Source organism: Anabrus simplex, chromosome 7 (genome assembly GCF_040414725.1).
Source record: "Anabrus simplex isolate iqAnaSimp1 chromosome 7, ASM4041472v1, whole genome shotgun sequence".
Taxonomy (NCBI): domain Eukaryota; kingdom Metazoa; phylum Arthropoda; class Insecta; order Orthoptera; family Tettigoniidae; genus Anabrus; species Anabrus simplex.
The window spans coordinates 93668002-93685596 of NC_090271.1; positions in this window are offsets into that span (position 1 = coordinate 93668002).

The following is a 17595-nucleotide window of genomic DNA, read 5'->3' on the forward strand; positions in this document are numbered from 1 at the left end:
TTTAGATGGACCAGGCATGGTACCCTGCGTCGTGGCATTAGTCCAAACTTTAGCTTTACTTCAACCCGCATTTACCCAAGTCTCGTACAACCATACGATCTGGCGGAATTACTTATTTTTACCTCACCCAAAAATTGGCAATGCAGGATTACATTATCTTCATGTACAAATAGCAGTTCCCTCAGTTTATTTTTTTATACTTGTTTAGTCTCCTGTACGGAAATACTGTGTATTTCTTTGTCAGGTTACATTAACACTACGGGCCGAATTCATAGACTGCACTTATGCATAGGTGCCCCTTATACACTTGGTTTCATTTCATATTACCTACTTAAGTGTCCCACTAATTCCTATAAGTGCACCTCCTACACGCACACATATGTGATTCACTAATGTTGTTTAGTAGCAAGATGGAAGATAATGATTTTGCTGAATATGCTGCATTTCATGCGCAGAATGCTTTCAGTGCACTCAAACGATATTTGAGAGACATAGAAAATCCTGTAGAAATGTATTGTGACCAACCGTTTAAAGGTTTCGTCTTAGTAAAGTGACAGTAATGAAATTTCTTGTTCCTTTGTTTGAGAGAATGAACATAACCTCTAGAGGACTCCCCATCTCAACATTAATGAAGATATTAATCACTTTGAGATTTTATGCCACCTTTTAAATTTCAGGTGTGTTATCATTCATTTATTATTATTTCTTGGAAATTAATTGGAAAAATGTTACAAGTTGATATGTTATCAAAACTGTAGGCCTATTGAAGAGTAAAGAAAAATATTGACGTACCTGGGAGTTAACTTGAAAATAACATGCTGCAGTATTACCTTTATTCAGTTGGTTTGTGCTGATTTATATCAGATTAGTCTACCAACCGTCTGTAGGTTCATATCAGAAGTTTTTGAAATCATGGGCATCGCACATCAAAAGTTACATCATATTTCCTGCAGACCAGCATACATTAAATCGAATTAAAGTTCAGTTGTTTCAAAAAGGTAGCTCTCCAGGAGTCGTTGGTCTTATTGATGGAACTCATATCCCTATTAAAAGTCCTGGAGGGAGCAATGTTGTAGTATTCCGCAACAGAAAACATTATTTTCCCTAAATGTACAGATAGTTGCAGGACCTAATGAAGAAATCTTCGTTATAGTTACGAGATGGCCAGGTTCTACTCACGATAGCCGAATTTTTGAAAACAGTGGTATTAGAGTGAGGTTAAGTGAGGGGTACATATTTGGAGATTTGCTGGAGGACACTGGCTATCCACAATGTGATTACGTTTACATACCGGTTCCCCAATCATCTACTCGTGGTGAAATAAACTACAATACTGCCCACAGGATAACTAGGAGTGCTGTTGAAAGGACCATCGGTAGATGGAAGAGAAGATTTCCGTGCCTATACTTCAAACCAAAGTTCTTAAACACTACTAAGGATCGACACACGTTCTTACAGGTTCTGTCTTCCCCACTGATCTCTATACATGGATCGCTGATGGCAGCTCTCCGCTGCAGGAGAACGTACGCCAAGTTGAGCGCGCGGTTCGCCATGTTGGCGTACCCATCCTAGAGCTCTCCTTATGGGGAAGCAATGATAATATAGTCAATTTTAAATCGCAATTAATGGCGCGTTGGAATAATTAAAAATATAGGGACATGTTCACTCAAAGCATAAGGACATTGGGATCACTGACCTATCGTTCCGAGGTCAGTAAATCTCCGGGATAGCAATAAAAATGAGTGTATAATAATGGCCGACTAATATTAACGTAGGTGCTGAATACATGCAATTAGCGATCGGTAACACAATACGAGTGAAAATCAGTTTCTGGAAACATTGCTGTAAATTGTATACATGTATGTCACGAAATTATGCATTCTTAAGTTGTAAGTTGTACCTATAAACGTAGCTCACTACACAGGCCTAGATTCGACATACCATAATCGGTGCTTGATAATGAATTCCTGTTTCCTGTTTCTATGAAATAACGCGCAGTTTATCAAATTAAAATATAATTGAAGCAAATGTACACATTCATAAAACCAGCAAATATTCAAAACTTGTCAATATATCACATTACCTGCAGCTTAATTTACTATTACAGACCTCTTTAATTAAATTCAGCTACCAAAGCAATATTGATGGCCATCATCAGAAATATGTAACACCCGTTAATGAGCCCCAAATACCACAACTAGTATAATGGGATAGTCTGAAACACCCTCCACACTTTGCCTTCTCCCACCACTCCAGTGACTGAAACCCATAATTATTACTGATGTAAATAAGGTCTAGAATTCCTCCAGACTTCATTTTCTAAGATTGTTATAAGGTCACGTCAATTATTTCATCAAACCCGTCAGTTTAATTACGACAAATAAATAAAAATATAAGGAAATCTTTTCTTGCAGTTAATGTTCAGTAAAACTAAAAACAGTTGGCTATACATCACTTCTAAGGCGTGCAGTTTGTCCATTTTTATCTAAACAGTCTTCCTCAAAGTGAGAACAGCTGTTTTAGAAGGCTCCCAAGTATCCCGCCTGATACTCCTAATCCATGATCTTAGATGTTCGGGTTTCGAGAAAGGAAACCTAGAAAAATTGCCATTTTGCTCCCAGAATATGCGAAATAAGATACAATAACCTAAAACTCAAAACACTACCCTAGGAAAATTATTATGTACAGTATAAAACTCACCGATGAAATGATTTCTGCTTCTGCTGATCGTTTCTGTTTGTACATCCATAAGCTGAACACTGCGGTATGTTAATACACGGTAGGATGTTTCTTCATTCGGATTTCACATAAATACATGCACATTTAAATTTAATTTTGTAATTTACAAGCAGTGTCCGCCTCTGTGGTGTAGTGGTTAGTGTGATTAGCTGCCACCCCTAGAGGCCCGGGTTCGATTCCCGGCTCTGCCACGAAATTTGAAAAGTGGTATGAGGGCTGGAACGGGGTCCACTCAGCCTCGGGAGGTCAACTGAGTAGAAGGGGGTTCGATTCCCTCCTCAGCCATCCTGGAAGTGGTTTTCCGTGGTTTCCCACTTCTCCTCCAGGCAAATGACGGGATGGTACCTAACTTAAGGCCACGGCCGCTTCCTTCCCTCTTCCTTGCCTCTATCCCTTCCAAACTTCCCATCCCATAACAAAGCCCCTGTTCAGCATAGCAGGTGAAGCCGTCTGTACGAGGTACTGGCCATACTCCCCAGTTGTATCGCCGACCGAAAGTCTGAATCTCCAGGACACTGCCCTTGAAGTTGTAGAGGTGGGATCCCTCGCTGAGTCCGAGGGAAAAACCAACCCTGGAGGATAAACAGATTACGAACGAACGAATTTACAAGCATACTACAAGGCAACAAACCTAAAATCATAAAATACACTACTATTTCTTCTGAAATAACACGGCACAGAACACTCGTGGAACTACAGTCAAGGGGGTTGGCGTCACTGAACTAAGCATAAACAAAGCAAGCGCGCTCCTCGTGGTCTATTCAATGGGTCTACTGCACCGTGCGCTCGCTGCCATCTTACTACGCCAGTCATCTTCTATTCGGCTTACTGCTACCCAAGCCACCAGCCATCCATGTATAGAGATCAGTGGTCTTCCCAGATCTCGGTATGTTCTTCCTTTAGACATTCTGATGACAACATGCACATACTCAAATGCACAAATACAAGTATGATCTTCTAACCTCAAAAATGGCAGCAAATGGTGCGCGATATCTTTAGAAAAACAAAACGCAATTGGTCATTCCACTGTTCAGTAGCCAGAATTATACCATACAGGAAGCATGAGCAAAATATACGGCGCTGCTATATCTCCAGTGAATACTTATTGGGTAAAGTTTTATTACTTAAGGTCCCACTTATGTATAAGTGCTGTCTATGTATTCCGCCCTACATAATATTTAGACAATGAAGCTGCATATTTTTTTCGTAATCTAGGAAAGTAATAAATAAAAATAGAGTTCGTAATTGACTAGATGTCGCCGAATGGCGCTTTGAGCGTTAGGTCACCGTGATGAACAAGACATTACTCCCCCGCGAGTGTTCAACTATTCTTTTTAAAATGAACACGTCTTCCATAGCGGGTTGTCACAGTTGGAGGTATGAAATTAAATGGCGTATGGCATTTAGTGCCGGGAGTGTCCGAGGGTTGGTCTTTCGATTTGACTCCCGTAGGCGACATGCGCATCGTGGTGGTGGTGGTGGTGGTGGTGGTGGTAGTGATGATGATGATGATGATGAAATGATGATGAAGACAACACATACGCCCAGTCCCCGTGCCAGCAAAATTAACCAATAATGGTTAAAATTCCCGACCCTTCCGGGAATCGTACCCGGGATCCCTGTGACCAAAGGCCAGCACGCTAACCATTTAGCCATGGAGCCGGACACAGTTGGAGGTGATGTCTTGTGAGGTGTAGGAACTGTCGTTTTTCTTGTACTATTGGAAGGATTCCTTAGTATTGAAAGAAAACAGCCCCGATGTTAGGATGAGTGACGCCATGCGAATCCACGACGGAGAAATATCGAGTTATATGGTTGCATTAACACTGCATATTATCACTGCATTCGTAATATACAGGCCCTACTGTAGAAAGCGCGCCAAGCCAATCAGCTGATTAATTGAAGCGAGCTAAGCGAATGCTACAAATTGTACTTTAGAATGAAATCCATAAGAATTGAGGACTTTCTTAGGATAATTGTGACCATTGAGAGAAAAAAGTTATATTTAAGTATATTGCATGTTTTTCTTTAAATTTATCATATCAGGAATTTCGTAAACAGCTGTTATTAAGATAATGAGACTCATAGTTTACGTTAGGCATGGTATGTATCTTCACGTGCTGAGTAATGTAAATTCAAGGGACGTAATACTTCTCGTGTAATTTATTCATTTCATTGTTTTCGTATAACACGTTTTTGTGGAAATATAATGTGGTACAAATTTAAATACAGTGTGTGAAAGTTCGCATTTGCCATAATGCTAAAAAAATTGTGCGCACCACGGCGAAAATACAACTATACAAGTAAATAGGCATCAATATTTTCATTGTCTTCGTATGGGGGTAGGTTACCTTTATGACAAACAAAAATCCCAACCGAAAAAATACCTGCTAAAAGAATAAAGGTGTATGTTTCACTCATTTTCCAGAGCTGATGATGAGTTCTGCTTTTGACTTTCTTGTTACAGAGATTTACAGCAGAGCGTTTTATTGTTGATACAGAACAAGTATAAAAGTGGACAGTAACCAATGGAACGTACATATGGTTATTTTTTGGGTGCGTAATGTTGAATACGCACGGCCTTTTCTCCCCAAAATTAATGCGAGTAAAAACCATTCTTCGGCAGTTTCCGTGAATGTGGGAAGTAACTAACAGATCTGGCTGATCAGTGTATTTAATATTTGGGAAAACATGGGCTATTCCTAAACAAAAAAATATACAAATGTTTATAGAGAAGAAAGGGTCTCAAGTAAGTTTTCGAAGGATAGTGCCAGAAGTGGCAACAACAACAACAACAACAACAACAACAAAGAAACCAAGAAATTTACTGTATTTATGGCCATCTAGAGGTATGGAAGTAAAGTTTATTACTGCACGTTTGTTGTCTCTATATTTGTATACATGCATAATAATTATTTGTTGGGTACATTGACGAGTAAATCACTGAAGCTTTAACCGCGTGGATCGCACTTCATACCTACTTCTCGTAAAACTACATAGACCTGACTTACGAGTTATGATACGATTACAACTTTTAGTGATCTCACCTCTAAAATGAATACAACATTTCCAAATATTTCATAATTACAAAAGGTACAGACGCATCATGTCCTTGTATTACACGGGTCGGACGGAAGAAACAGTTCGCCTCTTTGTGTGACGTCATCGGAGGTAAAGTACGGCTTGTACATCACGAAAGCAGTGATATTATTTATACAACGAAGCTCAACAGTTGTTTTTGTAATCTAGGAGAAGGATAAGTAACAAGATAGTCAGTAATTTACTAGATAGCGCCGGATGGGTCTGTGAACGTTTGGTCACCACGATCACTACCTTCGTAATATACAGGCCGTATTGTAAAAAACGGGCCAAGCCCATCAGGTGATCATATGAAGCGAGCTAAGCGAATGTTACAAATTGTACTTGTGAATGTAATTCATAATGATTTATATTTAAGTATATTGAACGTTTGTTCTTTAAATTTATCACATCAGGATTTACGTAAAGAGCTGTTATTAAAATAATGAGACATCATAGTTCAGGTTAGGTATGGTATCTTCACGTGGCGAGTAATGTAACTTCAAGGTACGTAACACCTCTCGTGGAATTTATTCAATAATTGTTATCGCATAACACTTATTTGTGGAAATATAATGTGTTGAGAATTTAAATACAGTATGTAGAAGTTCGCAGTTACCACAATACTAAGAACTTGTGCTTACCACGGGGGAGATACAGCCAAATACAGTAGAGACAATACGCGACAATTCCGAATTTAGCATTGTTAAATGGGAGAAATTTCGCAAACAGCGTTCCTAGTGGCGTGACCTGGAAATTCGCAAAAAATTCAAATATTAATGGAAATGCATATACGGAAATGGGTAAAAAGAAAACGTCTAGAAAGAAAGAGTTATTAAGATATTAACTTCAAAGTTGGTAAAGCAATTCTGGATAAACGAATGAAGAAATATGTTAGCGGTTATTATTTGAAGACTAAAATTGGATATATAATCAAGATGTGAAATGGACTGCTGTGAAAGGGACTGATCTTTCATTTTTGCATTACTTTCTTAGCTTTAGAATTCCTGCCTGAACTTTTAGGCTAGATTTGTCTTTTTTTCTCATTTGATAACTTTATATCATCACACTAAGACATACTGTACCGGTTACGATCTGTACATGCCATATTTTTTGACTATTAATTGTACTTCATCATCACGCAAGACGTTCAGAGCGAACTTGGTTTGTTTACGTTCGGAGGAGCGAGCAGGCGAGCCGCCGACAGCTGTGTGTGTGACGTAGCTGCAGGGATAAATTAGATTACCCGCCTGACGCCACGTGTAGCCTGCATGGCCTGGTATGTTCTGGATATGAACGTCACGCCTTCGCGAACATTCGATTGAAAACATTTCAAAACTTCTGTAATAGTAATACGTCATTTTGAAGAGGATAACAAACGTCTCAAATTGTGAATCTCAAGTAAATCCGTCGAGGGATTCGCGATATAATCAACTTCGAAGAGATCACGTTATCTGATGACGTAATAGCCCCAAACTGAATATAAGGAGAGCTCACTTAACCCAGATCAGACAGTCGTAGCTGGGAGGCCAGCCTGACTCTTCACACTGCAGTGTTGTTGTTCGTCGGAGTGCTTATCGAGGATGTCTCGAATATTCAAAGTCTTCATGTGGGACTTAAACTCTGACTGTCAAGTCGAACTTATAAATTGTGCGCGTGTGAACTCTAATTTATAACAAAGTCTTTATAATGGACATTGAGTCCATCAGTTAAGTTAAACCACTGATCTCTATACATGGATCGCTGATGGCAGGTCTCCGCTGCAGGAGAAAGTACGCCAAGTTGAACGCGCGGTTCGCCATGTTGGCGTACCCAACCTTGAGCTCTCCTTATGGGGAAGCAATGATAATATAGTCAATTTTAAGTCGCAATTAATGGCGCATTGGAATAATAAAAAATATAGAGACATGTTCACTCAAAGCATAAGGACATTGGGATCACTGACACGTCATTCCGAGGTCAGTAAATCTCCGGGATAGCAATAAAAATGAGTGTATAATAACGGCCGGCAAATATTAACTTAGGTGCTGAATACATGCAATTAGCGATCGGTAACACAATACGAGTGAAAACCAGTTTCTGGAAACATTGCTGTAAATTGTATACATGTATGCCACGAAATTATGCATTGTTAAAATGATGTACCTATAAACGTAGCTCAATATACAGGCCTAGATTCGACATATCGTAATCGGTGCTTGATAATGAATTTCTGTTTCCTGTTTCCAAGAAATAACGCGCATATTATCAAATTAAAATATCATTGAAGCAAATGTACACATTTATAAAACCAGCAAATATTCAAAACTAGTCAATATATCACATTACCTGCAGTTTAATGTACTATTACAGACCTGTTTAATTAAATTCAGCTAGCAAAGCGATATTGATAGTCATCATCAGAAATATGTAACACCAGTTAAAAGAGTCCCAAATACCACGAATAGAATAATGGAGTAGCCCCAAACACCCACCACACTTTCCCTTCTCCCACCACTCCAGTGTCTGAAACCCATAATTATTACTGATGTAAATAAGGTCTAGAATTCCTCCAGACTTCATTTTCTAAGATTGTTATAAGGTCACGTCAATTATTTCATCGAAACCGTCAGTTTAATTATGAGAAATAAAAAATAAAAAAAAGTAAATCTTTACTTGCAGTTAATGTTCAGCAAAATTGAAAACAGTTGGCTGTACATCACTTCTAAGGTGTACAGTTTGTCCATTTCTATCAAAACAGTCTTCCTCTAAGTGATCCGAGCAGAGAACAGCTGTTTTAGAAGGCTCCCAATTCTCCCGCCTGATACTCCTAATCGATGATCTTAGATGTTCGGGTCTCGAGAAAGGAAACCTACAAAAATTAATTGCCATTTTGCTCCCGGAATATGCGAAATAAGATACAATAAACCTAAAACTCAAAACACTACCCTAGGAAGATTCTTATGTACAGTATAAAACTCCCCGAGCCGGGCTGAGTGGCTCATACGGTTAAGGCGCTGGCCTTCTAACCCCAACTTGGCAGGTTCGATCCTGGCTCAGTCCGGTGGTATTTGAAGGTGCTCAAATACGACAGCCCCGTGTCGGTAGATTTACTGGCACGTAAAAGAACTCCTGCGGGACTAAATTCCGGCACCTCGGCGTCTCCGAAGACCTTAAAAAAGTAGTCAGTGGGACGTAAAGCAAATAACATTATTATTAAAACTGCCCGATGAAATGATTTCTCCTTCTGCTGATCGGTTCTGTTTGAACATCCATAAGCTGAATACTGCGGTATGTTAATACCCCGTAGAATGTTTCTTCATTCATATTTCAGATAAACACATACATATTTAAATTTAATCTTGTAATTCACAAGCATACTACAAGGCAACGAACCTAAATTCGTAAAATACACTACTATTTACTTTGCAATAACACAGCACAGAACACTCGTGAAACTACAATCAAGAGGCCTGGCGTCACTGAACTAAGCATAAACAAAGCAAGCGCGCTCCTCGTGGTCTATTGCACCATGCGCTCGCTGCCATCTTACGACGCCAGTCATCTTCTATTCGGCTTACTGCTACCCAAGCTACCAGCCATCCAGGTATAGAGATCAGTGAGTTAAACTTATAATTTTTGCGTGTGTTGGAACTCTGTTTGTGACAAGTATTGTATTGGACTTAGTGACAACAGTAAAGTATAACTTATATTCTGTGCGCATGTAGAAACTTCTCGATATAACTTACTTTCTTTCTTGTGGAACTGAGTTCATTACCACGTTGCCTGTGTGAAACTTAATCTCCGAACAAATATTAACTTAAATGTGACACTACTGCAATATTCTAGGAACTGTGATATTTCTCTAAATCTCAGTCAGCAGAGCTTAATCTCTGAACACATCATTAATTTCAGTGTGACGCTATTACGTTATACTATTAACTGTGACTTTTTAAAAATCTCAGTCAGCATAATTTCCTTAATAGACACGAGTATTTATGAAAGTGATCGGTCATTCCCATGAATGTTACTGCACATGATTACCATGATGAAAGTATAATCGTGTGCTGCGACGCAAGTGTTTCACTGTGAATTCAAACTGTGTTTTTATCCAATTCAAACAGAACTGTGTACCAATCCTTCTGAACAGTGTGTAAATTATCTGTGTGTGACTGACATCGGTGTCTTTGACAAACTCGAACAGTCGCCTATTTTATTTAATGCCATGTGCTCATAACAACGAACTGTACTTTTCATTACAACCATATTTCGTCGTCAAAGTGTTTAGTATTGTTTCATGACTGACAGCAGTGTCCTTTATAAAATTTAGAGCAGTCATACATTTTCTTCAATGTCAAGAGCTACTTTATTTAGTGGAAAATCAGCACGAACTGTGCCAAGTGCGTCAACAACTTTCAGTTTAATTATTTCTATTCATGAACTGTGCTTTATTTTCTTCCAATCTCGATGCTACTCGCATCTTCATCTTTAGTGAAGTTATAAATTCTATCTACAAGATTAAGAGTGAAATCGACTGTATTAAATGAAACAGTGCTGCTAAACCAAAGTGTCGGAGGCCTGTGTAAATTTGGGCTCTCGTGTAAGTTATGTGACGAGTGATTAACCCGCAACATCGTCGGAGATCGTCCAGAACGTCGAATGTTCGAGACTCAAACCCATATCAGTAGGGGAGCTGTGAGAGTTCTAAACCACCTCGTCAGCATTTTTGCTGAGCCAGCAGTGTGACGCTATTACGTTATACGATTAACTGGCGGAAGAATTTTAGTACGATAGTCGATGCAAGCATTATCGATAGGTGCGCGCGCACACATGCGATTGATGCACGCTCTGGTGGAAGAATTTTAGTACGATAGTCGATGCAAGCATTATCGATAGATGTGCGTACACGCTCTAGCGGTAAAAAGTAATAACTTACGTTTACATGATTTTTCATCATCGCATGTAGCTATCTCGCCCGATTCTAACCTTATTGCTATAACACGCGTTTAGTTTACTGAATGAAAAATAACAAGAAAAGAATCGGACACTGTACTCGATATCGAACATGTGTTTAGAACACAACAAGACTAGAATGGAACACAATACTCGGTGTTGTTACTTTCAACATGTTAAGGAATACCTTTGAGAAAAAAATATCGCTTACTGCAATGCTAACAAGACTAGAATTCTGAACAGCTTGCACAAGATAGCGGCTGTTGTAACCTCCTCTTCTTCCTCCGCCGCCGCTACCTCTTCCCGCTCTGTTAAGACATATCGCTATCGAACATACAACACGATCTTATGCATAAGGCAGTGCATATAATATAAATACAGCAAAAGTACATCTTCAATGATTTGCCTTGTCTTGTGCGAAAATAAAAAAGACCATACCGCTTAGCTAACTCGCTCAGTAAACGATACAGCAAAAGTACATCTTCAATGATTTTCCTTCTCATGTGCGAAAATCAAAAAACCATATCGCGTAGCTAACTCGCTCAGTAAACGATACAGCAAAACTACATCTTCAATGATTTGCCTTGTTTTGTGCGAAAATAAAAAATCATACCGCCTAGCCAACTCGCTCTCCGCACAGCTAACACGCTCAGTGATTGCAAATACACGGATTATCGAGTAGAACACTGATACACGTCATGCAAAATTCAAAAACCCATACTGCGTAGCCAACTCGCTCAGTAAACAATACAGCAAAGGTACATCTTCAATGATTTGCCTTGTCTTGTGCGAAAATCAAAAAACCTACTGCGTAGCCAACTCGCTCACCGCACAGCTAACACGCTTTGTAATTGCAACACGGGTTATCGTGCAGAACACTGATACACGTCACTCTTTTTTCGGAACACTCGGACAAGAATGTTGCGAGATAACACTTACACACAGATATATGAATAATTACATGTAAAAAAAAGGCAGGAGGAGAAAGAATAAATCATAAATTTTTTGTATGCATGTTGTCTCTTCCAAGTTGTAAGACCAAATGGGAGCAGACCTGTGAGTTTCTGCTACCGCTCGCAAAACGTGAACGGAAGTGACATGTACATACACGCAAGCCAGACACTTACAGAAATAAAATGGTGGATACTGGGATTCAAATCCCGGTCCTAGCGTCAAGAAGGTCATCTGCCCGTAAAACAGTTCCTTGCTGAGCAGGAAAGGTAGAAAGGAAGCAGCCCCCCAGCATTTGCCTGGTGTAAAATTAGCAGAGCTGACAGCCGTGTAGTTTGAACCCCGCTACATCGCACTGCATAACGCTGTTGATCGTGATTTATCTGTTAGGCGTACACTGTTTGCAAATCCCGGTCTTGGCGTCAGGAAGGGCATCCAGCTGGTATAGATTTTGGAACTTAGAAAATTTCCAGTGCTTTGAGACGAACTTAAACATTTTACGGTGCTATTGCAGAACTTACAATATTTCTACGATTCACAAACTTAGTATTTTACCTGTACACGTGGTCTTATGACCGAATCAGTCACTTCCAGGTCACTCAGCTAGACAGAGCTCTAATCGCTATCCCTCGATATCTCGCAGAGTGTCGCGTGTTGTCTCAAGACCGACTCCAATCCTCAGACATCAATGCTACTCTCGATCGCTCAAAGATGGTGAATCGAGTAGTCGGATTTTTTGGAAACGTGGGTTTGTTTTGGTTTGTTGTGATCGTGTTCAGTCGGTGTTTTTTCATGAAAGTTGAGGAGAGACGTTAGGTTATTTGCAGAATTTTAGCGTGGGAATGTGTATACGAATCAGTGAACATTCATGATGTGTAATTATGTGTAGTAATGTGAAAATGTGTTTATTTTAATATGGGTCGCTCATGCTGTGTGCCGGATTGTAAATAACTACACGAATGCCTCTCATACTAGTATTTTTAAGTTTTCTAAGAAGAAAACATTAAGAGAAAAGTGGATTAGGAGTATACACCGTGACAATTTTGAAGTAAATTATAAAACAGTCATGTGCATGCACCATTTTGAGGATAAGTTTGTGGTTAGGGAAGATGTTTTTCCAGTTCTAAATGGAGAACCTATTCGTGTTCCTCGAAAATATCCAAAACTAAGTAATTATGCTTACCCCATAATTTTCCTAATCAACCATCACATCTAACAGTATGGCTAAGTAAAGGAAGAAAAGATCCTGAACAACGTGTGCAGAAGATATTTCAGGGAGATGAGGAAAATTTTAATGAATGGTGTGAACAGGATACTATTGCAAATTTTGATTATTTTTATGTGAAGTTAAAAATAGATAGGTAAATCCATTCACAACGATTGTGAAGGAAGACTATGTTAGTTTCATTAAAATATATGATAGTGGATATTGAGATATTCCATCAGTGTTTGTGTGCTTTAAAGTGACCTGCGATTTAGATGTAAGTGTATTTTACAAGCATCTGTTCTTGCCTGTCGATAAGTTTGCCTGGATCTTGGAGTCCAATGGAAACAAAACCTACAAGTGTGAGAGATGGATCAAAATGGAGAATCTGGTGAGTTGTCTTACTAAATATAATGAGGAAAATGTGTCTCTCTCTGAAAGAGTAATTTCATTGATAACTGTTACAAAGGAGGGCTTTATACTCCATGCTGATATGGATGTAGAGAGGGCTGGAAAGATAAAGTTTGCATTAGAACAGTTGGAACTTTCTCTTTTTGTCAAATTAAATATTCAGCAGATCTTTTAGTATGGGCTGCAAGTATTTCTTACACACATCCAGGGGCTTATCAGTCTTTGAGAAGAACAAACATAATGACTCTACCTCATTATGTTTATCTAAGACAATTCTTGTCCAAAATACGTCCATACAGTTCTTGTATCGGCCCTTTGTAAAAGTCATTTTTAAGAGAAAAAGTAAGCTCGTGAATGATGCTGAGAAATTTGTTGCTATTTTGCTGGATGTGATCTATGTCAGTTCCAAACTCAGTTATAAAACAGGAAAAATAATAGGAATGGCTGAAAATAGCCCACGAGGAGACTCTGCCACTACCATTCAGGCTTTCATGTTGTCCTCTTTACATTCTGACAATAAATATGTAATAGGTATTTTCCCTGTGAGAAACATGGATGCAAAAACGCTATTGACTCCAACTACTGATGTCTCAACCTTCATGAACGAGCTTCAATTTGATGTAGTCTGCTTGATATCAGATAACCATAGCATGAATCGCAAGATGTTTGAGCTTTTGGATGGTGGTACTCTAAAATCCTGCATAGCACACCCAGCTAATCCTTCCGGGTCACTATTTCTTCTGTTCGACAGTGTATATTTGCTGAAATGTGTAAGAAAAAATTGGTTAAATCAACCCAGTCAAACTTTTGTCATTCGTAACACTGAGCAGTTTTTTTTCCAAAAATAGAAAGCATGCTACACTCTACTGCAATCCAATCTACTTTTCAGTACAGAGATGTTGAGGCAAAGTTATCTGATATTAGAGACCTGTTCCATTCTGAGAAAAAATATGATATTAAAACTGGTTCCAAACTTATCAAGAAAGGCACTGTATCCCACCGCTATAGAGAGACAGAATGTTGCTATTGCTATGAGTATACTATTTGATACAAAAAAATAGTGGCACTGGATATGCTTAAAGGTGAGGGTGTCACTATTTCCGAGGGGACTGTCCAGTTTTAAAAATTAGTTTCTAAGTGTTGGACAATTTCTAATGTTCAGCACTCAATGAAAGGGAAATACACACGAAATGATTATGTTAACCCGATTAATGGCCATGGTGGTGCTAAGCTTGTCTTTCTAGAAACTATTAAGACATATGTTGATATATGGCATAGCAGCACCTCACACAATGAGGGTAAACTTAGTAATGAAACATTATTAGCTTTCACAAACACATTGACAGCAGTTGTTCATTTATGCAGCTATATTTTCAATAAATATAAATGGTCCTACATTCTGACAGGTAAGCTATGGTCAGACAGTTTCGAGGGCAGATTCGGAGCGTACAGAAGGTTAAGTGGCTGCACATATAACGTCTCAGTAGAACAAGTGCTAGAATCTGAACGAAGACTCAAGGTGATAAATTTGTTAAAACTTCATTCTGCAAAGTTGGGGGAATTTACTCTCAAGGATCTGACAGTTACTTTCAGCCAAGATAAAGTAGTTGAAAACTTTGACAAATTTCAGTCTGCCTTAGATGAAACAACTTTAGTGTCGATTTCTCTTGAGACGCTAAAAATAATTGTATGTATTTCAAGTTACACGAGCATGAAGTTTTTGTTAAAGTTAGAGAAAAGTGGAAAGTGGAAAGTGCACACAGTGTAAGCAAGTATTACAATCTGAAGATGACTTAATCATCAATTGTGACAAGGAAGATCTTCTATCGTAATTCAGTGGACTCAGCAGGTGTGGACTGAAGTGTCCTTCATATTTTTGATGTGTTTATGTTATGACATTTATAGACTTGTTCAGGTACTCATTAGCAGCAGGTTTGAACCTGAATTTTTAAAGTTGGAAAATCAGAGAGATGCTGTGGTTACGTTAGGGATACAGTTTATAGAGAGCAATATAAGCAATGTAAGTGATGAATGCAGTTGTGGTGTGCCTTTGATAAAAATTGTCAAGAAATATGTGAACGTGTTTGCTAACATATTTGTTAATAATAAAATTATTCAAAAGTGCTGCATGATAAAAATGTGTCCAGGGAACTGGCAAAGAAACTTGAGAACCAGGAACATAAAAGGAAAATTACTGAGTAACTTGGAGTTAAAGTCAACAAACGTAAGGCATTAAAACTCAGCAGTAAATAAGGTACCGGTAGGCCTAAAGCATATTTTACATTCATTTATCGTTCTGTAGCATTTGCACCCATCTCCCTTTGCTGGCTTGATTACCTCCATTCACATTCAAACATTAGCTTGATTCATTCCAGGAATATTCCAGCCCCACATCCTCACCAATTAAACTCTGCTCTGTAATATTCTTGTTAAAATGTTTGATTCCCTCAGAACAAAAGTTATGCTTTCTTAGCTCTCATGCATAGGAACAAATTGAGAATTTTACACCTTAATTTGTTTAAATGTTCAAAATGATGTTATAAAATTATTTAACCAGTTTTGTAATCTTTTCCCGTTATCCTGTGAATTGAAATTGAAGAGATAGTGTTGTTTGACTAATTTCTAAATAATCAGCTTGCTGTTCCTTTTTTATTTTGGGGTTGTCCATTTATTGCAGTAGAATATATGAGTAGCCCATTTTCAAAACCCACTATATGACGGAAAATTCGATTTCGATTGTTTGGTTCTCCAGCCTTCATTACTCCAAGACCTACATATTTCACTAAAATTTGAGTTGCATAATGCGTTATTTGCCTTCTAAAACTGGAAGAGAAAAGTTCAGTTATTTGCAAAGCGCGCTATGTTCATCGGCCGTACATTTACAAAGGCAGTTATATTCATATGGAGATGCAAAATCCGCTATATTTATCGCAGCTGTTATGGCCTCCATCTTGTCAGAGATTATGCAGATGCAAAACCAGCTCAATTATCCTAATCATTGCATTGAATTCTTTCCTCTAGGAATAAATGTTTATGCTATATCAAGGCAAGCAGACATTGAGCAGAGAATAGGATTCTTTACTCTACCAAGGTAGCAGCTTCTGAGGCACACATTTGTTTGCTTTTGAGTCCGCCAACGGAAGGCAACGTGGTCGTTCTGGTCTTATCTTGATAGTTTTGTTTATCTAGTTTTATTTGCTTGTGATAAGTGTAATGACTGCAATGATGGAAGCAAATGAACGTACAGCTATGTTACGAGAAGAAAACCATACTGCAAATCATACTAGTGAGATTGAAATAGTGATTGAAACTGGGCCTACAATAACCAGGAAGAGGAGAAGATGCCCTGAAACGTGGAAAAGGGATGTCGCTAAAAGAACAAGGAATTCTTTATTTTCAGAACATTTTAATGGAGGCACTTAGTGTGCTTCATTGTTACGTGCTAGCTGTTTGTTTTAATTAGGTTGATGTATTTTCGAAATGCCTTAGCGGAGAATTCTCAAATAATTTTTTTTTGTTTCCAGACACGTATCTAAAGGACTACCAAAGAAACCAGATTGTAAACATCAGAAGTTAGCAACCTTTCGATGCCATGAGCTGTCGATGCAAGATGTTCGTAAAATACATCAGCGGTATTACGAGAAACCAGACTTGCAGTGGAAAAAAACTTAATCCTTCAGCATGTTCAACTTACTACTCCCAAAAAGAAGTGTGTTGCACCGGGTGTTCCTAGGAGGAGGAATTTAAGCACCTACTTTATTCTTCCCAAAGAAAGAGGTGATGTAACTGAAAATGTGGGAGTGTGCCGAGCTGTGTTTTTAAACATTCTGCACGAGAAGCGTGACCGTGTGAATCGATTGTGTCAGAGATTCATGGAAAGTGGTACTACACCTTCTGAAACACGAGGCGGTGACCGTAGAACTGAAATATATAAGCCAAAACGTGAATCAGTGAAAGTATTTATTAAAACTTTCAAACCAATTCAGAACCACTATTGTCGGGGAAAAAACTAAACGACAATACTTCCCTAATGATTTGAACACAAAAAAGATGTGGAAAATGTATGTTGAGATACACCAAAGTGATGATCTCTACGTTGAATATGCATTTTTCCGTACGGTATTCACAGAAAACTACAATATCAATTTTGACTATCCATACTCAGACAAATGCTCTACTTGCATGTGCACTCAGAATAAAATTTTGCAAGAAAAATCTCCAGAGAAGAGAGATGGTTTAAAATTCCGGTTGAAACACACAAGAAACGAGCAGATGCTTTC